Source organism: Bos indicus x Bos taurus, chromosome X (assembly GCF_003369695.1).
Source record: "Bos indicus x Bos taurus breed Angus x Brahman F1 hybrid chromosome X, Bos_hybrid_MaternalHap_v2.0, whole genome shotgun sequence".
NCBI classification, from domain to species: domain Eukaryota; kingdom Metazoa; phylum Chordata; class Mammalia; order Artiodactyla; family Bovidae; genus Bos; species Bos indicus x Bos taurus.
In genome coordinates this window covers 79,784,944-79,808,667 of record NC_040105.1, presented here as the reverse complement: position 1 = coordinate 79,808,667, position 23,724 = coordinate 79,784,944, and the positions used below count along the sequence as shown (strand labels likewise).

General features: G+C 43.0%; 1 long non-coding RNA gene across 3 annotated transcripts in view; it reads left to right on the top strand.

Moving 5' to 3' along the window:
- The first annotated feature begins 20,433 nt into the window (after nucleotides 1-20,433).
- LOC113887355 overlaps nucleotides 20,434-23,724 on the top strand; it is a 28,488-nt gene continuing 25,197 nt past the window's right edge. For 2 of the 3 annotated variants that reach the window (XR_003509719.1, XR_003509717.1), the window contains exon 1: nucleotides 20,434-21,001. This is a non-coding gene — a long non-coding RNA (uncharacterized LOC113887355). Of the gene's footprint in view, nucleotides 23,113-23,724 lie in introns of all 3 variants that reach the window. The other variant, XR_003509718.1, reaches the window with a different exon arrangement.

Below are 23,724 nucleotides of genomic sequence, written 5' to 3'. Positions count from 1 at the left end.
GGCAAAAGATTATTGTACTTTGCAGTACAATAATCAACTTTATCAATATAAATATTAGTCATTTTTTGAAATGGAAGCAAATTAACTCAGCATTGCTCTTTCAGATAAAGGCATATAAATACATATACAGATACAAATATATAAAGGCAATTCTGTCAGTCATTCAGCTCCTTTTATGTTGTTCATTTATAATAGAATGTGTATTTGTTATCTCTCTTACTATAGTGATGTCATTTGCTTTCATACATCCGATGTTTTTTAAGCACCTACTGTGGGTCAGTAGATATAATGGCCATCTGAGTTAAATTCACCCATTCCAGTCCATCTTAGTTCGCTGATTCCTAAAATGTTGATGGTCACTCTTGCCATCTCCTGTTTGACCACTTCCAATTTGCCTTGAGAGTCCCTTGGACTTCAAGGAGATCCAACCAGCCCATTCTGAAGGAGATCACCCCTGGGATTTCTTTGGGAGGAATGATACTAAAGCTGAAACTCCAGTACTTTAGCCACCTCATGCAAAGAGTTGACTCATTGGAAAAGACTCTGATGCTGGGAGGGATTGGGGGCAAGAGGAGAAGGGGACAACAGAGGATGAGATGGCTTGATGGCATCACTGACTCGATGGATGTGACTCTGTGTGAACTCCGGGAGTTGGTGATGGACAGGGAGGCATGGCATGCTGTGATTCATGGGGTCACAAAGAGTCAGACACGATTGAGTGACTGAACTGAACTGAACTGAACTATGGGTCAGTGTTTTTAAGGTACTGGACATACAGTGGTTAAAAAAAAAAAAAAAAGAAATCCGTTGCCTCATGGATTTTATGTTTAATCCCAAATTAGGGAGAGTTCTGGTCCCATCACTTCATTGGAAATAGATGGGGAAACAGTGGAAACAGTGTCAGACTTTACTTTTGGGGGCTCCAAAATCACTGCAGATGGTGATTGCAGCCATGAAATTAAAAGACGCTTACTCCTTGGAAGGAATGTTACGACCGACCTAGATATCATATTCAAAAGCAGAGATATTACTTTGCAAAGAGAGGTCTGTCTAGTCAAGGCTATGGTTTTTCCAGTGGTCATGTATGGATGTGAGAGTTGGACTGTGAAGAAAGCTGAGTGCCGAAAAAATGATGCTTTTGAACTGTGGTGTTGGAGAAGCCTCTTGAGAGTCCCTTGGACTGCAAGGAGATCCAACCAGTCCATTCTGAAGGAGATCAGCCCTGGGATTTCTTTGGAAAGAATGATGCTAAAGCTGAAACTCCAGTACTTTGGCCACCTCATGCGAAAAGTTGACTCATTGGAAAAGACTCTGATGCTGAGAGGGATTAGGGGCAGGAGGAGAAGGGGACGACAGAGGATGAGATGGCTGGATGGCATCACTGACTCGATGGACATGAGTCTGAGTGAACTCTGGGAGTTGGTGATGGACAGGGAGGCCTGGCGTGCTGTGATTCATGGGGTTGCAAAGAGTCAGACACGGCTGAGTGACCGAACTGAACTGAACTGATACAGTAAGCCAAGAAGGCAAATATATCATATAATCCCTAAGGGCTACAGAGAAAAAAACAGGGAGAGAGAGAGAGAGAGAGAGAGAGAGAGAGAGAGAGAGAGAGAGAGAGAGAGAACTCAATTAACCAAAGATACATGGAAACAGAAAGAACACTTACTTGTTCTATGTTTTTAATTTTTGTCTCTAATATAGGAAATCTGATACAGTGTGGAACTGACATTGAGAAAGTCATGCCCTGAATTACATCTTGTTATTAGTCAATGCAGTGTTTAAAGTAGACATGGTGAGTTTTTAGCCACATCCTCAAAAGATACATGTTTTTATGTATTTAACACAATTTTCTTTTTTAACTTTAAGTATAGTCTATGGGGTTGCAAAGAGGCGGACATGACTGAGCGACTAAGCACAGCACATAGTTGGTTTACAATGTGGTCGTTTTTTTTTTGCCTTTTTTTTTTTTTCTGTTTTTTAAAAACTTTTTATATGCAATGTTTACCATGTTATTGAAGACATATTTCTCTTGCCCTGATGGCTATCTCTTGGTAGAATCATAGTAAGTTTGAGATTAGAAACAAGGACTTTCTTGGGATGCATGTGGTTTTCTTTGGCACATTTCTTATTGGATGTTTTAAGTGACAGAAAAATAGCACAGGTATCTTTTGAAAATGGCAATATATCTTATTCCGGATTCATTCTGGAACTTCATGAAAGAAGCCTCTTTTATCATTGTTAATTTTTCATGCCAAAAAGCTTATATCATTAGTAATTTCTCTGGATTATATCCTTCAATTCTTAACTGAACTGAGTCTATCAGTTTGGTAATTTTTCAGTAGAAAATAAGGTCCTGAGTGAATAAGACACCACGAAAAAGGTGAGGTTGGAGATAGTTTTGACTATAGGTGTAAGCCTAGGATTCAAGATATTTCATAGTGTTTCAAAAATATGTGGGAGATACTAGTTTTGGAAGGACAAGCCTTGTGTACTTCTTAAGGTTGTCTGGTGTTGGTTTCTTTCTTGCTATGCAGTGAAAGTGAACATGTTAGTCACTCAGTTGTGTCTGACTGTTTATGACCCCATGGACTGTAGGCCCACAGGCTCCTCTGTCCATGGAATTCTCCAGGCAAGAATACTGGAATGTGTTGCCATTTCCTTCTCCAGGGGATCTTCCAAAGCCAGGGATCGAACACTGCTGTCCTGCACTGCAGGCAGGCTCTTTACCCACTGAGCCACCAGGGAAACTCTTGCTATCCAGAAGGATCGTTCTAATTTCATCCCTGAGAAAAAAAGAATGAAGGATAAGAAAAAGCTCATTTCTTCAGTTACCAAAATGTGAGACAACTTCAGCAAAGGTTGACCTTTAAAGGCTAGCTCCATTATTTGCACTGGGACTTATATTGAAGGCCAAATTTCAGCTACCAAATTTGACTACAGCCTTGTATGATATAAACATCTTATTTAGAGTTAAGAGATACACAGGACACATTTATCTAATCACTTTGTTAATATTTTCCTACTTTGTTATTATGAAAAAAATCACAAGGACAATTGTGAAACAAAATCATAAAATAATATAAGAATGGGGGTGGACTTCACCATAGACAGGGAAATGGTTGGCAATCCCATCCTTGGAGGCTGAATGGGTTTTCAGGACCTATTATTTCCATTGGCCTGTTCAGAACATGCACAACAAGCTCTTCTAATCAATGATTTATGGATTCCCTGCCATAGACCTAGAAGTCCCTACCACAATTGGCCCAATAGATGGCATATGCCAGCCATGTGACACCAAATCTTCACAGAGTTGGACCCTGCAAAAGGACCCCTGGAACTCCTGACCCTGTAGCTGTAAAGATTTATTTACCTTTAAGTAACGTGACCCCAAATTTTCTAAAATTGTAGTTTTTAATCTCACTTTTAAAAATTGCTTTTCATTATGATAGGGCTTTAAAGTATTGCACATTTCCCAAATGCTTGGTCTATACACAGTGGCTTAAGCCATGGTCCCTCTCTTGGCCATCTGTCTTCTGTCTTCTAGGGCTGCCTAGCCCCTTGCTTTGAAATCCCTCCCTTAGGCTCTCAGAGCAACTAAGGAATAACAGGATGAATTCCCTAAGATCCTACCCTTGGGCCAAAGTGAATGAAGATGGGCTTCTTGGATATGTGTTCTGTGCAATTACACCAGGCCCTATTCTTGGGTGCTTGGAAGGGCCTCAACCATGATTTCATGATCTGCTGTGGCCATCTTGAAAGTTTGAAGCATTTGTGACGCAGGGGCCCCATATTTTATTCTTTACTGTATTCTGTTAATTATGTAGCCACTCCTGAGATCCAGCATCTGTTATAATTAGTCTGCTCAGTGAAGTGAAGTAAGGTGAAGTGAAAGTCGCTCAGTCCCGTCCAACTCTTTACAACCCCATGAACTGTCCATGGCATTCTCCAGGCCAGAATACTAGAGTGGGTAGCCATTTCTTTCTCCAGGGGATGCTTCCACGTCTGAGACTGGTGATCCTAGGCAAGTTTCCTGACTTTGTGTGCCCCCAAATACACAGATTGAACAAGTAAAAATCTTTAACCATTTACTTTTGTGTGTTTGCAGCTAGAAAACTGGAACTATGCCATTTAATTAGGGAAGTATCCTGTCAAATTCTCTCTGTTTGGCATTGGAGTGCAAGGTCTGAAAGATGGAAATCAAACCCTGACTTAAGCTTTGGTCTGGCAGCTAATAAGGAGGTATGGTACACAATATTAGCTGTTTAAGCTTCACTATCATACAGGTCTGTGAACTAGTCCTTACTGTTGTTAAAGAAATGTATCGATGACTCCACCTTTGAAATTTTTGTGCTTGGACTCTGAAGTGAGCTTAAGCAATGAATATATGTTCGATAGCTAATGGAAAATGCTTTCTTGAAAGTGAGGCAGAGAACTGTGAATATTTCTCTTTTTTCATAAGAAGTTTGACACAGGCTTGATCCTCATATAGTGTTGGTGGATAATAATAGCAAAAATTATGGACATGTATGTATTTGAGAAAGAAGGTCTGTTAACTGTACTGCTAAAAAGCAACTCATTATAACTGGGTACCAGCCAAAACACATCTTCCTTTAAGACATTACCATGGGTTGGTCTAGTACAAAGTGAAACTGCAGTAGGCTGCAGGAGTTACTCATTGGAGCACTGAAAATCTTCCCACCACCAGTGAAAAAGGCAGCTCAATGGGAAACCACTACTATTTTATTTTTTTTTTTCTTTTTTCATATAGTGTGAATCTCTTCCCATGTAATCTTTAATCTCTGAAATCTAAGGAAAAGAAGTAAAAGATAAGGGCACAATAAAGGGCAGAAACGGCATGGACCTAAAAGAAGCAGAAGATAATAAGAAGAGGTGACAAGAATACACAGAAGAATTATACAAGAAAGGCTTTAATGCCCCAGATAACCACAGTACTGTGATCACTCACCTACAGCCAGACATCCTGGAAGGCAAAGTCATGTGGGACTGAGGCAGCATCACTATGGACAAAGCTAGTTGAAGTGATGGGATTGCAGTTGAGCTATTTCAAATCTGAGAAGATGATGCTGTGAAAGTGCTTCAGTCAATATTCTAGCAAATTTGGGAAATTCAGCAGTGGCCACAAGACTGGAAAAGGTCAGTTTTCATTGCAATCCCGAAGAAAGGCAATGCCAAAGAATGTTCAAACTAACACACAATGTCACTCATCTCACTCGCTAGCAAAGGAGTGCTCCAAATTCTCCAAGCTAGGCTTCAACAGTATGAGAACTGGGAAATTCCAGATGTTCAAGCTGGATTTAGAAAAGGCAGAGGAACCATAGAGCAAATTTCCAACATTTATTGGATCATAGAAAAAGCAAGAGAGTTCCAGACAAAACATCTACTTCTGCTTTCTTGGTTAGACCAAAGCTTTAGAGTGTGTGGATCACAGCAAACTGTGGAACATACTCAAAGCGATGGGAATACCAGACCACCTTACATGCCTCCTGAGAAATCTGCATGTGGGTCAAGAAGCAAAAGTTAGAACTAGACGTGGAACAGCAGGCCAGTTCTAAACTGGGAAAGGAGCACGACAAGGTTGTTTATGGTCAACCTTCTCATTTAAATTATATGCAGAGTACTTTGAGGGAAACACCAGGCTGGATGAAGCACACAGAGGAATCAAGATTTCGGGAAGACACACCAATAACCTCAGATATGCAGATGTCGCCACCCTAATGGCAGAAAGTGAAGAAGAACTATGGAGCCTCTTGGTGAAAGTGAAAGAAGAGAGTGAAAAAGCTGGCTTAAAACTCAAAATTCAAAAAACAAAGATCATGGCATCAGGTCCAATCACTTTTTGACAAATAGAGAAAGAAACAATGAAAATAGTATAAGGCTTTATTTTCTTGGGCTCCAAAATGACTGCAGATGGTGACTGCAGCCAGGAAATTAAAAGACAGTTCTTACTGAAAGAAAGCTCTGACCAATCTTGACAGCATATGAAAAAGCAGAGACATTAATTTGCTGACAAAGGTCCCTCTAGTCGAAGCTGTGGTTTTTCCAGTAGTCATGTATGTATGTGAGAATTGGATGATAAAGAAAGCTGAGCACTGAAGAAATGATGCTTTGAATTAGGGTATTGGAGAAGACCCTGACAGTCTCTTGAGTTCAAGGAGATGAAGCCAGTCCATACTAAAGGAAATCAGTGCTGAGTATTCATTGGGAGGACTGATGCTGGAGTTGAAGCTCCAGTATTCTGGCCACCTGATGTGAAAAACTGACTGACTGGAAAAGACCCAAATGCCAGAAATTTTGATTGCAGGAAGCTAAGTTGATGACAGAGGATGAGTAGGTTGGATGGCATCACAGACTCGATGTATAGGAGTTTGAACAAGCTCTGGGAGTTCATGATGGTCAGGGAACCCTGGCCTGCTGTAGTCCCTGGGGTCACACAGAGTCAGACAGGATTGAGAGACTAAAGTGAACTGAGCACAGCAAAGATATGGAAGCACAGAGAGGTAAGGTAACTTGCCCAAGATCAGAGAGTTAAGAATGGGAAGCAAGTAGATGTCAGGCAACTTGCCTAAGGTCATAGAGCACAGAAGTGGGAGCACAGTGAGTTTAGCAAACTTGTCTAAGATCACACAGCTCAGACGTGGAGGCACAGAAAGGTCAGACAACTTGCCTAAGATCAGAAAGGTCAGAAGTGGAAGCACAGAGAGGTCAGGCAACTGGCTTAAATAACACAGCTCTTAAGTGGAAGCACACCTGCGTCAGGCAACTTGCCTAAGATCACACAGTTCAGAAGTGGAAGCACAGAGAGGTTGGCTACATGCCTAAGATCACACAGCTCATAAGTGGAAGTAAGGAGATATCAGGCAACATGCCTAATATTGCTCATTTTTATTTTGCCTAATATCATTTGATTGTCTTATATACTTTCTCAATGTTAACCAAATCTGTGTTACTACCAGTTGCAGTTGTACATTTATCCTGAAGTTTTACTTACAAACATATATGTATGTTATCAGAATCTTGACTTTACTATGTATGTTCTTTGTATGATTTTGAGAAGCTATGTGCTCATTACTCAAGGCTTTTAATTGTCAGATGGCTAGCACATTCTTCAGTACTACCCTTCCTGGGAATTGGGATGAGGATTTACCTTTGGCAGTCCTATGGCCATGGCTGTGTCTTCCTTATTTGCTGACATATTGATTGCAGCACCATGAAAGCATCATCGTTTTTGGAATTGCATAGTTCAACTGGAATTCCATTGCATCCTCTAGCCTTACTAACAGTAGAGCTTCCTAAGGCCCTCTTGACTTCCCAATCCAGAATGCCTGTCTCTGGGTGACTGACCACACCAACATAATAATCTTGTTCATTAGGATATATTTGGTACAGTTCTTCCATGTATTGTTTCCATCTCTTTTTGATCTCTTCAGCATCTGCTAGGTCTCTACCATTGCTATTCTTCATTGTGCCCATGTACGGCCAAAATGCCCTCTTGATATTTCCAGTTTTCATGAAGAGATCTCTATTCTTTCTTCTTCTGTTTTTTTCTTCTAGTTTTATGCACTGTTCATTGATGAAGGCCTTCTTGTCTCTGGGTTCTCTTCTTTGAAATGCTGCCTTTAGTTCGAGGCACCTTTCCTTTCTCCTTTGGTTTTTGCTTCTCTTCTTTCTTCAGCTATTTGAAAGCCTCCTGAGATAACCCCTTTGCCTTCTTGCTTTTCATTTTCTTCAGGATGGCTTTGTTCGCTGCCTCATGTACAGTGTTATGGACCTCCATCCATAGTTCTTCAGGTGCCCTGTTAACTGCATCTAATCCCTTGAATCCCTTGAACCTCCACTGCATATTCATAGGGGATTGCATTTCAGTCACACCTGGCTCTCCTACTGGTTTTCCACACTTTCTTTAGTTTAAGCCTGAATTTTCCTATTAGAAGCTGATGAGCAGAGCCACAGTCAGCTCCAGGTCTTGTTTTTGCTGACTGCATACAGCTTCTCCATCTTTGGCTACAAAAAAAAAAAAATGTAATTAATTTGATTTTGGTATTGACCATTTGGTGATGTCCATGTGTAAACTCATCTCTTGTGCTGTTCATAAAGGGTATATGCTATGATGAGTGTATCCTCTTGGCAGAATTTAGTGAGCTTTTGTCCTGATTCATTCTGTTCTCCAAGGCAAAACTTGCCTGTTACTCCAGACATCTTTTGACTTCCTATTTTGGCATACACATCCAAACTGATGAATAGAATATCTGTTTTTGGTGGTAGTGCTAGGAGGTCTTCTAGGTCTTCATATGATTGATCAGCTTGAGCTACTTTAGCATCTGTGGTAAGCACATTGATTTGAATTACTTTGAGGGGAATGAAAAAAAAACACATCACACCTAAGTTAGGGAATGTAGTGAACTGAACTCAAATAGGCAGATATAGTCAACAATAAATATTAGAGCAAAATAAAGGAAATAGAGAATAGAATAACTACAGATATACTCAACAAATAAAAGTTTGGTTATTTAGAAAGGTCAAAAAATAACACAACTTTAGCGATAATGATCAAGGAAGGAAGAAGACTCAAATTACTAAAATTAGGGATAAAATAGGAAAAGTAACTACCACTTAGAGAAATAAATAAAATTATAAAGGAATCAGTCAGACAGTTCATTATTCAGTCATCTGACTCCTTGTGACCCTCTGGACTGCAGCACGCCAGGCCTCCCTGTCCATCACCAACTCCTGGAGTTTACTCAAACTCATGTCCATTGAGCCGGTGATTCCATCCAACCATTTCATCCTCTGTTGTCCCCTTCTCCCAACTTCAATCTTCCCCATCGTCAGAGTCTTTTCAAATGAGTCAGTTCTTCACATCAGGTGACCAAATATTGGAGTTTCAGCTTCAGCATCAGTCCTTCCAGTGAATATTCGGGACTGATTTCCTTTAGGATAGACTGATTGGATCTCCTTGCAATCCAAGGGACTCTCAAGAGTCTTCAACACCACAGTTAAAAAGCATCAATTCTTTGGTGCTCAGCTTTCTTTATAGTCCAACTCTCACATCCATACATGACTACTGGACAAATCACAGCTTTGACAAGGTGGACCTTTGTTGGCAAAGTAATGTCTCTGCTTTTTAATATGCTGTCTGGGTTGGTCATAGCTTTCCTTCCAAGGAGCAAGCATCTTCTAATTTCATGGCTGCAGTCATCATCTGCAGTGGTTTTGGAGCCCCCCAGAATAAAGTCTCTCAGTGTTGCCATTGTTTCCTCATCTATTTACCATGAAGTGATGGGACCAGATACCATGAACCTTAGTTTTTGGAATGTTGAGTTTTAAGCCAACTTTTTCACTCTCCTCTTTCACTTTCATCAAGAGGCTCTTTAGTTATTCTTCACTTTCTGCCATAAGGGTGGTGTCATCTGCATATCTGAGGTTATTGGTATATCTCCCAGCAATCTTGATTCCAGCTTGTGCTTCATCCAGTCCAGCATTTCTCATGATGTACTCTGCATATAAATTAAGTAAGCAAGGTGACAATATATAGCTTTGTCGACCCCTTTCCCAATTTGGAATATGCACTAATGAGAAAATTTAGATGAAATGGACAAATTTCTAGAAATACATAGCTGACTGAAATTGACTCAAGAAGAAAATGAAAATCTGAAGCAAACAGAAAGGATTATTCATTTTTTTAACTCCTTGCCCAACCCACCTCACAAATGTCCCCCTACCATACCTAGCCCCAGATAGTTTCACTGCTGAATTCTACAAAATACATAAACCAAAAGTCATGCCAATTCTCCACACATGCATTATAAATGTGCCCATAGAAGTGGAAAGGAACATTTCCCAGTTCATTCTGTGAGGCAGTGATACTCGAATGCCAAAACTAGAGGTCAGTTATTTTGTAATTCTCCTCAACTTTACTCCATCCAGTATTTGCTCATGATGAATATCATGTTTTCCATCTTTGACAGGAAAATGATAGAAATGATACTGTCTTCATATCATCTCATTCTATCAAGTGGTCCATGATTTCAATGTGTCCCAATGTTGATGATGTTCACTTGGATCACTTGATTAAAGTGGTTGCTGTCAAGCTTCTCCACTGTCAAGTTTCTCTCTCCTATCTTGTAATTAAGACATTCTTTTGTATTTCAAAGTACATATATATTTTACTCGTCACCAAAATTTAGATTTATCAATTTAATTAAATCTATTTGATTAATAGTCTTTTATTTTACTAAAGGAATCATGACCTGTCACTATCATTATTTATTTTGATGTTCATATTGTTTATATCTTTCCAACCTCAGAGAGTGGAAACCTCCTTAAATAGGCTCTCTGTCCTTTTGATATTTTCCCATCATTCTTTGAACAATTTGATGCTTCTTGTAAAAGATATACCAGGCTAATCTTGTTCTTTCCCTGGACTTGCCATGGAATTAACACTTTCTCCCAGAAGTTCCAATAATTTTTAGGGGAAAATGGAATTCAGAATCCAATATATGAGACTTGTATGTACTCATTATTTCCCAGTTCCCGTCACTGAACAGAATCTGGGAATTGTACATGTGTGTGTGCATGCCTTTGTGTGTGAATCCTCCCTGCATAGCTCTGACTCTGATGTCACAAAATTCTGAATTGTCCCCAACCCATGTGAATGTCTTTCTCAACATATTCAGACTCCCACCCTCCAGGCAACTGTTTTATAAACATATTCCGCTTACTCTGCTTAGGATTTGATACTCTGCAATGGGATACCCCCATGTTCAGATACTTCCCTTATTCCACTCAGCCTCTAACTGCCCACACAGGACTGCCCACTTCCATGCATGGATGCCCTCCTCCCCTTGATTGGCCTCTGCCTTTCTACACAGATCTGTCTACCCCAAGTGGATTTCTACTTCTCTGGGCTTAGGTTTTTACTCTACATGCCTGGCCAGCCTCCTATTTAATATCCTCTGGACTAAACTGACTCTTGTGGCAGGATTCTCTGCTCTGTGAAGGCCTCTTATTCCCACTTTGGCACTGACTGCCCATGATACGTCCTGGGATGGATATCCTTTTTACCCTGCTCAAGTTCTTACATTTCATACTACACACCTCCCTTCCATGTTCTCGTGGATCTTATCTTTTCACCCTATTTGAGTTCTGACTCCCTGTACTAGGATACTCTCTCTGCATTGATATCCTCTTCACCCGTACCATCTCATCTGGCCCACTACAGCACCATGCTCCCCTGTCATGGATGCCTGTCTTGATAGATCTCACTGAATTGCTTTATAAATAGTTGCTTTGTACTTTGGGGTATAATCCCAAAGGATGATTTACTTAATTAATTATGTGGCTCTTTTTGTTCTAGTTTTGGCCATTGGAAGTTCATTCCTTTCTTCTTTGACATAACCCCATTACTGTGGGGATCTTTTTTTGTTCACTACATTTTTGACACAATAAGACCCCCCAGACTCCTCTTTTATATTTCTTCTCTGAGCCCTACAATCAGTAATTTCTCCTATAAGCCTGGTTATTTTTATTGGAAAAGAGTATTGGGAACCAAGTTTTGTGCTTTTTTCTACATCATTGTTTCTTTCAGATTTGGGGAGTATCACTTCTCTTAGACACTTTCAGCTCACAGAACAAAGAAATATATGTATGTATACTCATGTGCCATCCTTTTGACTGCTTAATTCATGTATGCATGTGTAACCGTATCAAGATTCTTAACCTGTATCCCTATGAGAAAGAACATTATCAACTAGATTACAGTGTTTTTATCTTTTGCTTTCAGTCTTGCAAACTCTGTTCATTTCCAAAGTTACTTAAGTCAGGGGATCTGAGTGAGGTAGTTTTAAGTATTTGCAATATAATTAGATTGTTTAGTCAAATTCTGTATTCCATTCTTGATGTCAACTTTTTTTAATATATATACATTTATTCACTTTATATGCTGTAAGATTCTAAGGGTTTTGACAAATATGCAGTGTCATCTATTTACCATAACCTCATACAGAATAGTTTCACTGGCCTAAAACATATTCTATGCCTGCAGAAGAAAATGGCAACCTACTCCAGTATCCTTGCCTGGGAAATCCCAGGGACAGAGGAGTCTGAAGGGCTACAGTCCATGAGGTCTCAAGGAGTCACACATGACTTAGCAACTGAGCATAGTCATTTTTAGGAACAGTGAAAGTCACACAGAACACATCAGTGGCTCCTAGTTTATGGCCTCTATCTTTCCTTCATCTAGGGCTAATTTGCCTCACTACTGAGGTAATATTTTGCTGAGTAATGTACAAGATACCTGCATATTATGAGTTTTCTTCCCTCTGGAAGGTAAGAAGAACTATCTCCATCCCTCTCTGAGCTCTGGGATTTCTCCACCCACTCCTTTTTGGTGGTTCTTTTCTTGGCCTTAGGTACATTCTGCACACATATGAGCTGATCATAATGGAGCAGGGGACTCCCAGGGAACCCTGTGCAAATATAAATAGCTCTCACTCCTGTTCTCTCTCTCTGCAGTCCTCCCTGCTTGGTGCAGCTCCCCTTTCTCTTGTCCTGTGTTCCAAGAATTCTAGCTGTTTTGACCTCCCTGAATGCTGTGCTCTGTTTCCTCAGATCTGGGAGAGTGCTGGTCTCTGACTGAATTCCTTCTTCCTGCACTAATACTTGGAAAGCTTCTTCAGGTAGTAAGCTAGGGAAAATTGGAGTTCTCACCTCATTTTTCCCTTCTCTCAGGCATCAGCATCCTGCATGTTGTAATATGTATGAAAACAGTCACAAAATTTTAGTTAATTAAAGTGGGAGGATAAATCCAAGCCTGTTAATTCCTCATGGGCAGAATCAATTCCTAAGTCAGTCTTGTTGTTGTTTTTTAATTTATTTATTTTATTTAACTGGAGGATAATTTTCTTGTTTTTTTTTTTTTTTTTAAACAGTTTATCTTTCATTGATCTCTTTACAATTTCCATTTGTGCTGGGGTCCAGCCCCACCAGGATCCAGGGGTACCCTCAGGATTATGGCATCAGCAATAAGGAAAGTAAAAGGGGAGAGAAAGAGGCTTGATCTTCCTTGGTTTACACAGAAAGCTAATAAATCTCCTGTGTTCCAAGGAGTCATCCTGAAAGAAGAACAGAGAGAGAAAGAAAGAAAAGGAAAGAAAGAATGACATGGGGAGACCAAGCTTTGGTGATCAAGGCCCATAACTTTATTTTCAAAAGGAACTTTTATACCTTGACTTGTATATAGAGGGAAATGAAAGATGCAAAGTCATGCAGAATTAGCCCAAACATTACTTCTGTTTTGTCTTTGTCGAAACCAGGATTTTTTCTGCATACATTTCCCATAAACAATGTTGTGTATATTATCTTCTGGCCTTGGAGGCCTGTGGACATTTTATGACCCTTTTTTGATAAAGGCTGCTCAACCAGAAAACTTATTTTCCCTTGAAGTGTTTTTTCTTTATATTTCTAATCTATATCAGCTTCAGAAAGTGCTAAACAGAGTTACATTCTCACAGAGCAAAGGTGCAGTGAGTTACAACAAAGAAAGAACCAATTAGCTCAAAGGTCTGATGTGGTTAATTCCAAGGCTACTACTTGTTTTTCTTACATTCCAACTACATTAACTAATGCACTCCTAGGTGCACAATGGATAAGGGATATGGGCACTTGGCAGCAAGCATTGGCTCAACAATGAAATCTTACACCAGCACTACTCTAATAGTTTTTAACTCTTCGAAAGGTTCTATATTTTTAGGATGTTTTAGGCTTCCCATGTCTCTCATGGTTGGGAGGCTGTGAACAATCACATGCATAGCTGCAAGAGTCTGGATAAACCTGTCAGGCAAGCTAAAAAGGCATCAGAGGGGTTTGAATTGAAATACTCCTTTCATGCCCAGGAGATTTATTAATTAAAGCCCTAAGTTGACTTTTTCCAGAGAAAGGTGGTCGGGGATAGCCCCTTGTTAATGTCAGAAGAGTTGGTGAAAGGCACAAAATAGTAAGACAGACAGATTCTGGTTTTGGGGTAGATGCTCGAGCAGATCCAGGGGGTCCCTCAAGTTCTGATCTGCCTTTGCCTGTCAGGTCCTCTATGCATGACCTTTGTCATGGGTGGGATTTCCCGTGGTGGCTCCTGGCACATTTGTGTATATATTTTGTAATATATTTAATTTATTAGCACAATAGTAAACTGTAATAAATAAATAGAGAGTCAGTGCACCACAAGCAAAGATCTGAAACTCAACTTTGGTTGCATGGACTCTCTAGTTGTGCCACAGGCTCAGTGGCTGCAGCGAACACGCATGCCCTGCACTTCAAGGTGAATTCTTAGCCATAGAACGACCAGGAAGTCCCCTCAAGTCCATCATAGTTAGTTATTGAATTCTGGGTTAAAAGGATCAGTTATCTTTCCCTATGGTGTGTGTGCATGTGTTTGCGTGTGTGTGTGTGTGTGTTCTGCAATGAAAAGGTTGAGGGAAACTCCCAAGGAGTTTACATCAGTGCAAAGATGGAACAATTTTGATGCATCCTGAAGATTACCACTATTTTTGATGTGGAGGAGGTTGTCACGAGGGTCTGGAGTCTGCACCAATCCCATCTTCTCTACTGTACCTATACCAGAAGCAGATCAGCAGGGAACATTTAACATGTCTATGTGCTTCTCTTCCCTACTCTCACATGAGCTGGTTTCCCTTATGCACACTAACTGCCTGACCCTGGGCCATGTAAGTTTGAGAACCCTATTTCTGGACATCTTCCAGAGGCCCTCACATACAAGTGCTCTGTGGTACAGGTATTGTTGTCATCATCTGACCTTGCTTTATATATTAATAGTTACTCAAATATTATCTGAGTATGGGGTTGATGAAAGATTCCATTAGTATATCAGTACATGGACTACACAGGTCATCTCACTCCACGTTCTCTGCTTCCAGGGCCTACCACTGGGGTTAGTTATCAGAGCCTCTTTGTTCCTTTCAAACAAGTTTCTCTGTATTTAAACCACACACACACACACACACACACACACACACACACTGCATCCCTCGTAGCTCAGCTGGTAAAGAATCTGCCTGCAATATAGGAGACCCCAATTTGATTCCTGGGTTGGGAAGAACCTGGAAAAGTGATAGTTTACCCACTCCAGTATTCTTCGGTTTCCCTGGTGGCTCAGATGTTAAAGAATTCGCCTGCAATGTGGGAGACCTGAGTTTGATCCCAGGTTTGGGAAGATCCCCTGGAGGAGGGCATGGCAACCCACCCCAGCATTCTTGCCTGAAGAATCCCCATGGACAGAGGAGCCTGGAGGGTTACAGTCCATGGGGTCGCAAAGAGTCAGATGTGACTAAGCACAGCATGGACACACAGACACACACACAAACACAGCAGGCCCCACTATGAGCATCTCCCATTTGCTTCCCCTCTCCACGACTATTAACAGCATGTCTTGAAGCAGTTCCATCTGATCAGTACACACTGGTCCCTTCATTGTGTTCCATGGCCAGTGTGTGCTGCATGCTATACCATGAACCCCTCAACGTTCATTTACCATCCAAAGATCGTTGACATTTAATGGACATAAAGAGGTTTTGCACAGTTATTTGCTACCACCTTCCTTCTACACACAGGTCTATGAATGTGGGTGTGTTGATTATACATTTTTAAAGTAGAGCTGCTGGATCAAGTCTCAGTTGGTCACACACAACCCAATTATCACCTACTCTGTGCCGGGCACTGGGGTGATTTACAAAACTGGACAAAAAACATCCTTCACTCAGGGACAGGACAAGGGATTTGTCAGGAGTTTTCACTTTGATAGATGTTGCCACAGTGCTGTCCATCTGTGGTGCAGGAGAAGTAAAGTTTGCTTCCTACCTCCTCAAATCATTCTCAGGGAAGACAGAGGGGAATTCCCTTTCTCTGATGTTCAGGAGGCCGCTCCAACCCCATTTTGCCCACACCCATCCCCTGCAGATTTGATTATACTGACAGCAGTGATTGGTTGTGGAGCTTGGGAGGCACAGAATCCTAGACCACTCTTTGCAGCCAACGTGGAAAATGCAGGTTCAGGCTCTCGTGGGGGTACAGAGACAAAGACCCCAGATCAGACCAGGGCTCACACAGTCAGGCACTGAGGCTGATGAGCAAGAGCTTGCAGTGGGGCCTGAGCACTGAAGGACCAGTGAAACCCAGTCTCCAGGAGTGTTTGCTGCCCAGTCAACAGGCTGGAGACGCTTCTCCGATCAGTGGCTGCTTTAGTGAGGTCACTCTAGGAGTCAGGTAGCATCCGTGAGTGGGGATCTCAGTTTCAGGTAATCATCCTTCTGAATTGCAGTGTCCTAAGCACTTCTAAGGTGCCATTTCACTTCTTCACTAGGCCCCTTGAAGAAAACCCTGTCACACCTGTGGGACCTTCAGTCTAGCTCTTTCTCTCAGAGACCCTCACCCTTTCCCACAAGCTCTGAGGGAAGTGCCTTGGACTCCTGGTCTGTGTCGGCATGTTCTCTGGATCCTGGAGATTTTCAGTTCCTCCCTCACTAGGACTTTATTATAGATGCCTGTGTTTTTGCAGGAGAGAGGTGTCCTGAAGAATGCAGAGAGTAGACAGGGTCCTCAGGGGATCCTCTGAGGCAGTGGGGGTGGTGGGTAAGAGGCCACAATTGGAGTGAGGGTGTAAATGAGGCCCTGAGAATAGGTCTGGGGCAGGGGCTAAAGAGGCCCCTGAGGTGGGAAGGGAGGACTCTTGGAAGATGAGGGGAGGGGTGGGAATTTGGGTGAGAGGGAGGTTGTGGCAGCTGTCACCAGGAGAGGGACTCTGTAAAATGACAGATGATTAGAGGGATGTAAGGGAGTTGTCATAGGCACTATGAGGGGAAAACCTCTCCCATCTCCAGAATTCAGTAGCCCAGAGTGGGTGCTGATACAGCGAAGACCAGGTCCCCAGGGGTTCTTATGTGGATGTGAGATTCACTCTGAACCTCCCGTGGGGCAGGATACAAAGTTACCATGACCAGAGGTGACTGGGGATGACGGGAGGGTTAGGGCCTAAGTCAGGACCCAGACATGGGAAATCAATTTCAGAACCCCTCAGCTCTAAGGCATACCACACCGCTGGAATGAACCTGCCTTCCTCAGAATGACATGCTGGTGAATGCAGACTGCAGGTATTGCAAGACTGGTGGCCTCTCCCTTGGAGATGACTTAACAGAACCTCATTGCCACTCCCCACACAGAAGCCCAGAGGGAAAGATTTGGGGCTCTGTGCCCCAGGGTGCAGCCTGTAGGCCCTGTGGGGAGGCATGTGAGGCCTAAAAGCTAAAGAGGGGCCGTTAGTTTGAGTAGTGTCTACTTAAAGAAAAACGTACAGTGGAAGTGTTGTGATTGGTTGAATCAGGGTCTTCTGGGAACCAGAGCCCAGGACACAGCTACTCTGTTAGCTCTGAGGAAACTGCTCTGAGGATGTAGCAGAGAAGACAATATGAGTTTGGCTAGGAAATGCATGCAGTCAAGCATACATATTGGTAAAAGGTTACTGTGAAACACAGAGATCTGATATCACAAGATAATGCTTTTCATGCTTTTCTGTGTTTGGGAAGATGCAAGAATCTGGGGTCACTGAACCTTTTTCTGAGGCATCCAAGTAACTAAATAAAGGCCAGCTTGTCCAAAGCATAGTATGCCTCATCCTGTTTTTCACTCTGAATTCCTTCAGAATGCAGTGTCATTCAGCAACCAAAGAAGTTTCTTCTGAGGCCACAGTGGGAATTTCTGAGCAGGTTAGGGTCTGTGTCCTCAGGTGTGATGTATTTGAGCTGTTTGGGGTTGGTGTCCAGGATGAGCAGGCTCTGAACTATTTGTGAATCTCTGTCCCAGGCATGGAGTCTCTGAACTATTTGGGGGAAGGTGGTCTTTGTACAGTGCGTTGGGCCTCTGAGGTGTTCATGTATCTGGAAATGAGAGTTTTCTTGAGAGGAAGGCTGGATGGACCCCACTCTCACAGGTCTTAGAAGCAGACCTGTGATTTCACATTTGATATGATTTCTACCATCCTCCCTACAGAGATAAAAGCCTGGGGCCCAATCCTCAGGGAGTTAGTAAGTGATGTGCAGTTCACAGGAGCCCATGGTAATAATCCTGATAAACACAAACCTTGTCAACATGACTGCCACCCTTGATAGTGGCCCTGTGACCAAAACTGTGTTCACACATTCACTCACTCAATCTGCCCAAACCACAACAAGGAGGACACCATTTGCAGATGGGAGCCCAACCCAAAGCCCAGTGGAGATGGAAGGTGTCAGCACATGAGGAGGGGAGGAACTGGATGTAAGCTTGGGTTCCTTGTACGAGGCAGGAAGGACTCAGCACAACCCTGGCCAGGAGGTGGGAGAGGGGGGCGTTTGCACAGGGCCACAAGGACCCTGTGACTGATGCACCATCAGGATATGTCTCTGTGTCTCCCCATCATACATCCAGCTCGTTATCAGATATATATAACGTAACCTTCTAATTCCCTGGGAGGTGGTGCTGAAAGTCACAGAAGTGAGCCTCTAAGCAGGTGGGGAGAAACCTCACATTCACCAATTTGTATGAGGCTCCACCACAAATGCAGAGATCCTTGCCTCTCTTTCCCCCATTAAAGCGTTCATTGGCACTGAGGTCAGCATGAGAGCAGTCTGAACAGAACAGTTTGTGAGGGACCCTTTGTACAGCATGAGCCTCCCCATGACTGGAACATGTCCTTGTTTTGATGGGCAGAGGCCCCTGATGTGTGTCAAGGGAGCTTGACTGAGGCCCAGGCCATGGGCAACTGAGTCATTCCCTAGAGGCAGTCCCCGGGGAGGGGCCTCTTTTCTCCTGTAGAGACGGGTACATCATCCAGTAGCAGGGCTGGAGGCCCATAGGTGGGTGCACAACTAAGTGGGGTCTCTTTGCTTCCAGAAATAGTCTCTCTGCTCTTCTAATGCTCTAGCTTTGTCTTTCTCCTGGACAACCTCATGCCTGTTACATAGTCCCTCTTTGCCTTTGCAAGACTGAATGTGACCTCGCTCACACCATGAGGGTCCTTGTTCTCACCTGAGGGTATCATCAATTGACATGGATGTTCACTGGGAGGAGTAGGGGGGATTCCCCTTGAGAGTGGGGAATTCGAGGAAAGGCACATTCAGCTTCAGAGGGCCTGTGGTTTTCTTGGGGTGAACCAGGCGTTCCTCAAAAATCATTGTGTGACCTGGGCCTCTGAAGGAAGCATGGGGGCTTTTCTTGTAAGAACCCTCCTGGGGCTCAAGTCAAAGTCCTCCCCATGGCCATTAGGCCCTATGGGACCTGCCCCGCATTACCTCTCTCATCCAATCTCCTGGTTATCCCTCCATTATGCTGTGACAGTCACACTGGCCTCCTCACTCTTCACACACATGACACTGAGTTCTACACTCCAATTTTTCAACTGGCCATTATCTCTATCTGGGGTACTTTTCTCCCACATAGGCATCTCCTCTAGGCTTTTGCTAAAATGTCACAATCTTAGAAAGAACTTCCCTGACCAATCTTTCTAGACATGATCCCCTCTCTCTATTTCAGTATCCTGATTTAATTTTAATTATGGTGGTTACAAACACCTGAAAAATTTCTTAGATTTTTGGGGCTGTATGATCCCAAAAGAATGTACATTCCATGAGGGAAAGGTTGATTTTCTCCTTCCTAACACTCATAGTTGTGCTTCACACATACTGTGGATACAATGAATGAATGACAGAATGAATAAATTAAACTTGTTGAGAGAGGCACAGCTAGACAGGCTGAGGATTCTGCTAAGGAACATATTCAGGGATGACAAGATGACAAAGCTGTGGTCTTTATGCCACATACACGGTGTCCTTGGGTCCCCTTGGAGATGACCCCTTTCCTAACAGAATGGAAAGTCCTGTTGTCCTTTCACATATCACTCGCAGTCAGCGACAGAGGCCGTTCCCATACCAGGACTTCAGATCCCATTCTCAGAAGCTTTATCTCTCCTGCCAGTTGGGGGACTGTGGCTGGTTTTCCCCATGAGACCTACTCTGTATTAACAAGAAAGCACAAAGAAGCACCAGGGCCAATGCCCAGCACAGAGAAAATTCTTTGAATGCTTCCTGTTACAATAGTGGCCACCACAGAGGAGTAATCTTCAGTTTCTTAAGACTTTTTTCTGAGTCCAAGAGTGTGGCAATCTGTGAGGTTTTCATACTGACTGTCTTTCTACCCGTTGCATATCATCCTGGGCATGTACTTCTGTTGTTTCCCAATCTCACCATCAAGTGGCGCTCGAGAAGAAACAGTTCGGTCCTGAAATATGACGCTGAAGGGTAGCGGTAGGACCGCCCACTCTGGAAGGTACCATTGGGAGAGTGTGTGTGAAAAAACAGAGGGTGCCCTGACACCGCGTCGGGCATCGACCAGAGTTCCCAGCGGAGGCACTCATGGTGCCACTAGGTCCAACCACATTCGCTCCACTCCATCTTCCCGCCGCATTTGAATTCGAGTGGACACCGATATTAAGCTGCAACTTTCTTTGTCTTTTTTCCAACTCCACCCCTTCGTTTCTACATGTTCTCAACCAACGTGGGGATGGCTACAGAGCGAGAGATTGGCTGCCGCTTTGAGGATACGGAGACCGGGAGATAGCCAGAATTAGCTCTTCCAGGGCTCGGGTACACGCGGAAGTCCGGCTCCTCCCGACCTCTTTCGTCTCTTGCTCGGTTCCCATAGGCTGCCTGTCTTAGACAGGTACTGAGGTCGCGGAGCTGGAACTCTGGGCGAGAGGCGCCTGCGTTTGCTTGCGCGGCTTTTCATAGTGTGTGTTTTTTCTTCGAGTTTTACCGCTTTTCCTGAAGGGGTTGAATCGCTGCCTTGGTTAGTGGCGAGGTTCGGCACAGTCAGTGGCTGTGCAGAGTGACGCTGTTTCAGTCTTAGCTCTCACTCAGTCTGGATCATATGGCAACGCGCGGTAAGTCGCACAGATGTATGCAATTCATGACCAGGGAGAGGTCTCTGGGCTTGTTTTGTGTCTCTCCCTGGAGAGTAACCTGTGTCAGGGAGCTTGGGGTTGTGTATGGCTACGTATGACATCACAGATGCTGTTTTGGGTACATTTGATCTCTCTGAGCCATTGGCCAGGATCGTGGGTGATGGGATATTTGATCTGAGTGGATTTTGCAAGCCATAGTCCAAAGCTTCTAGGATGTGTGTGCCTGTATGCCGGGATGTGCATTTTTTGGAGCTTTGGGGCCTTTGAGTCCCTGGGTGTGAGTTGTCTGTGTAGGCGTCTGCTCCCCAGAATGTGAGATCTCTGAGCTTTTGATTCTGGGTCCCAAGTTGTGATGTCTCTGAGCTGCTTTGAGGAGGGTTTTGTCTTAGGGTGTGAACTATCAGCTGCTTGGTGTCTGTGCACAGGGTGCAGCTTTTCCATTTGTCTGGGAACTTTATCTTCAGGTTGTATGATGTTCTTGAGTTACTCAAAGTCCTGTCCTTCTATTTAGGGGTTTCAGTATTAGGTTAGTAAGTGTCCGGAGTGGTTCGGAAGTCAGTCTCCATGATGTGAAGTATCTGTGCAATTCTCATTTGTTTCTGTCTTGAAGACCTTGGTTTGTTTGGAGGCTCTTTGTCGCAGTGTGTTTGGTCTCCGTCGTGTTTGCGGGTCTGAGACTCGAGTTGTGAGCTCTCTGTGCAGATACACAGTGACCTGTTTTTGGTGTCTCTGGGTATCTACCTGAGCTGTGTGGAGTCGTTGTGTTAGAAATAAAGCCTCTTGCATTCTTGGCTGTGAGGTCTCTGTCCAGGAACTGAGGATTTGAAAGTTGGCAGATATGATTCCGAAGCCTGGAACCTGACATGCTGACTGTGTGTTGTTGAGTGTGTCACCCGTCTCCTGGAATCTCAGTATGTATGATAATTAATACAGTGGGGCCAGTGTCCGTCTTGGAGGGCACCTGTGCACGTTAGCAATGTGTGTAAAGGGCCTGGTTCCCGGCTGTCCTTCAGCAAATGTTTTCTGAGCACCTGCCATATACCAGAGCCCTAATTCGAGGAGTTTGTGACAGGACAAAATGGACCAAGTCTCTCATTTCATAGACCTGATTGTCAGTAAGTAAATCAAGGGTGGCAGGCACTATGAAGAAAGATAATGCTAGATCAGGGGAAAGGGTGTGTATAGGTATGATGTTATTATTTTATTCAAGATAATGAGGGAAAGTCTCCTTGAAAGATGGCAATTAAGCAGAGATGTGGAGGAAGTGAGGGAGCAGGCCATGGGCTTACCTGAAGGAAGAGCTTTCCAGGCAGAAGGAACAATAAATGCAACAGTCCTGGCAGGGAAATCTACTTGGCATGCTTCTGAATGTCAAGGAGTCCTGTGATGCTCTGGGATTGGCATATTTTGTTTGGATTAGCACTCATTGAAAGGGTCTTGTGCTGCTGTCTCTGTTTTTTCCCACAGTTTGTGGTCATCTGCATTTCACAGATGAAGGACTCAAGAATCCAATGTGTGCTCTGCACCTTCTCTCCTAGCTATACCTGAAATTAGGAGTGAAACCTTCTGGTCCATGGTGAGAGACAGAGAGCTTGAGTATACCAGCTGTTGGGATGATAGAATGTCAGTTAACCAGCGGATATCAGTTATAATGTGGGAATAGTGCCTCACAATATTGCTACTCTTGGTGGAGGGCAGGACTTAAGAAGGAGAAAGCAACTGGGGCAAAGGAGGGAGGTAGTAATGGGAAGCTGGAGGACAATGAGAAAATAAAAACCAATGGCTTCATCACATTGCTTGGATTTGCCCCATTTTACCTTGAGTAACTGATTGTATTAGAATATAGTCACCTTTTCTCTGTCCCTACCCATTTTTTCCCTCTCTTTCTCTTTTGTGCCAGGGATACCACCTGGGCCTGAAGATTTCTGTAAATTTTTCAACTACAAGGTTTTTCAATAGATTATCTATTTCTTTGTGGCTGAACTTAGTTAGTTCTTTTCACTGAAATTGCCAGATGCCATTATTTAGAATCATTCACAGAATCCTTTTAATTTCTGTGGAATCTGAAATCTGTTTTACTCTCGATATTGGTAAGTGTTGTCTTTAGTTATCTAGCTCTCTTTTTTGTATATGAGTAGAAGTTTATGAATTTGTATTGATCTTTTAAAGAGCCAGCTTTGGGTTTTGTTGATCATCTCTATTTTTTTTTCTCATATCTGTTCTGATTGCTATTTCCCTTATTTTTCAGACAGTCTCTCTACTAAAGGGGTTTAATAAAGTCCCTGAGAGTTTCCCAAGCATAATGAAAAGTGACAGATTCTAGGGCACTATTGTAGCTGCACTAAGTGAGATTCACTGAATGTGGATCATGAAATCTGCATTTTTTTTTTAGAATTCCTCAGTTCTGATTGACATGGACAACTTGTCTAGGCAGTACCAGAGCAGAGGAATGGTCTTATTTTGACTCCTGCCAGGCTCTGTCTCCATTTGGAGCTTGTGTAGGTGACAGGGGTTTGCTGCCTTCTCTGATGCAGGAACCCACGACCTCCAGTCTCGGAGACTCACTGACATGCTGTCTGCTGTTCTGAGGAGGCTTTCAGACCATCGTTTCTACAAAACATCCTAGTTCCAGTCTTTCAAAGCCTCTATCTGAAAGATTTCTGAAGAAATTGAATTTCTATTTAGTGTGCATTTCCTTGATG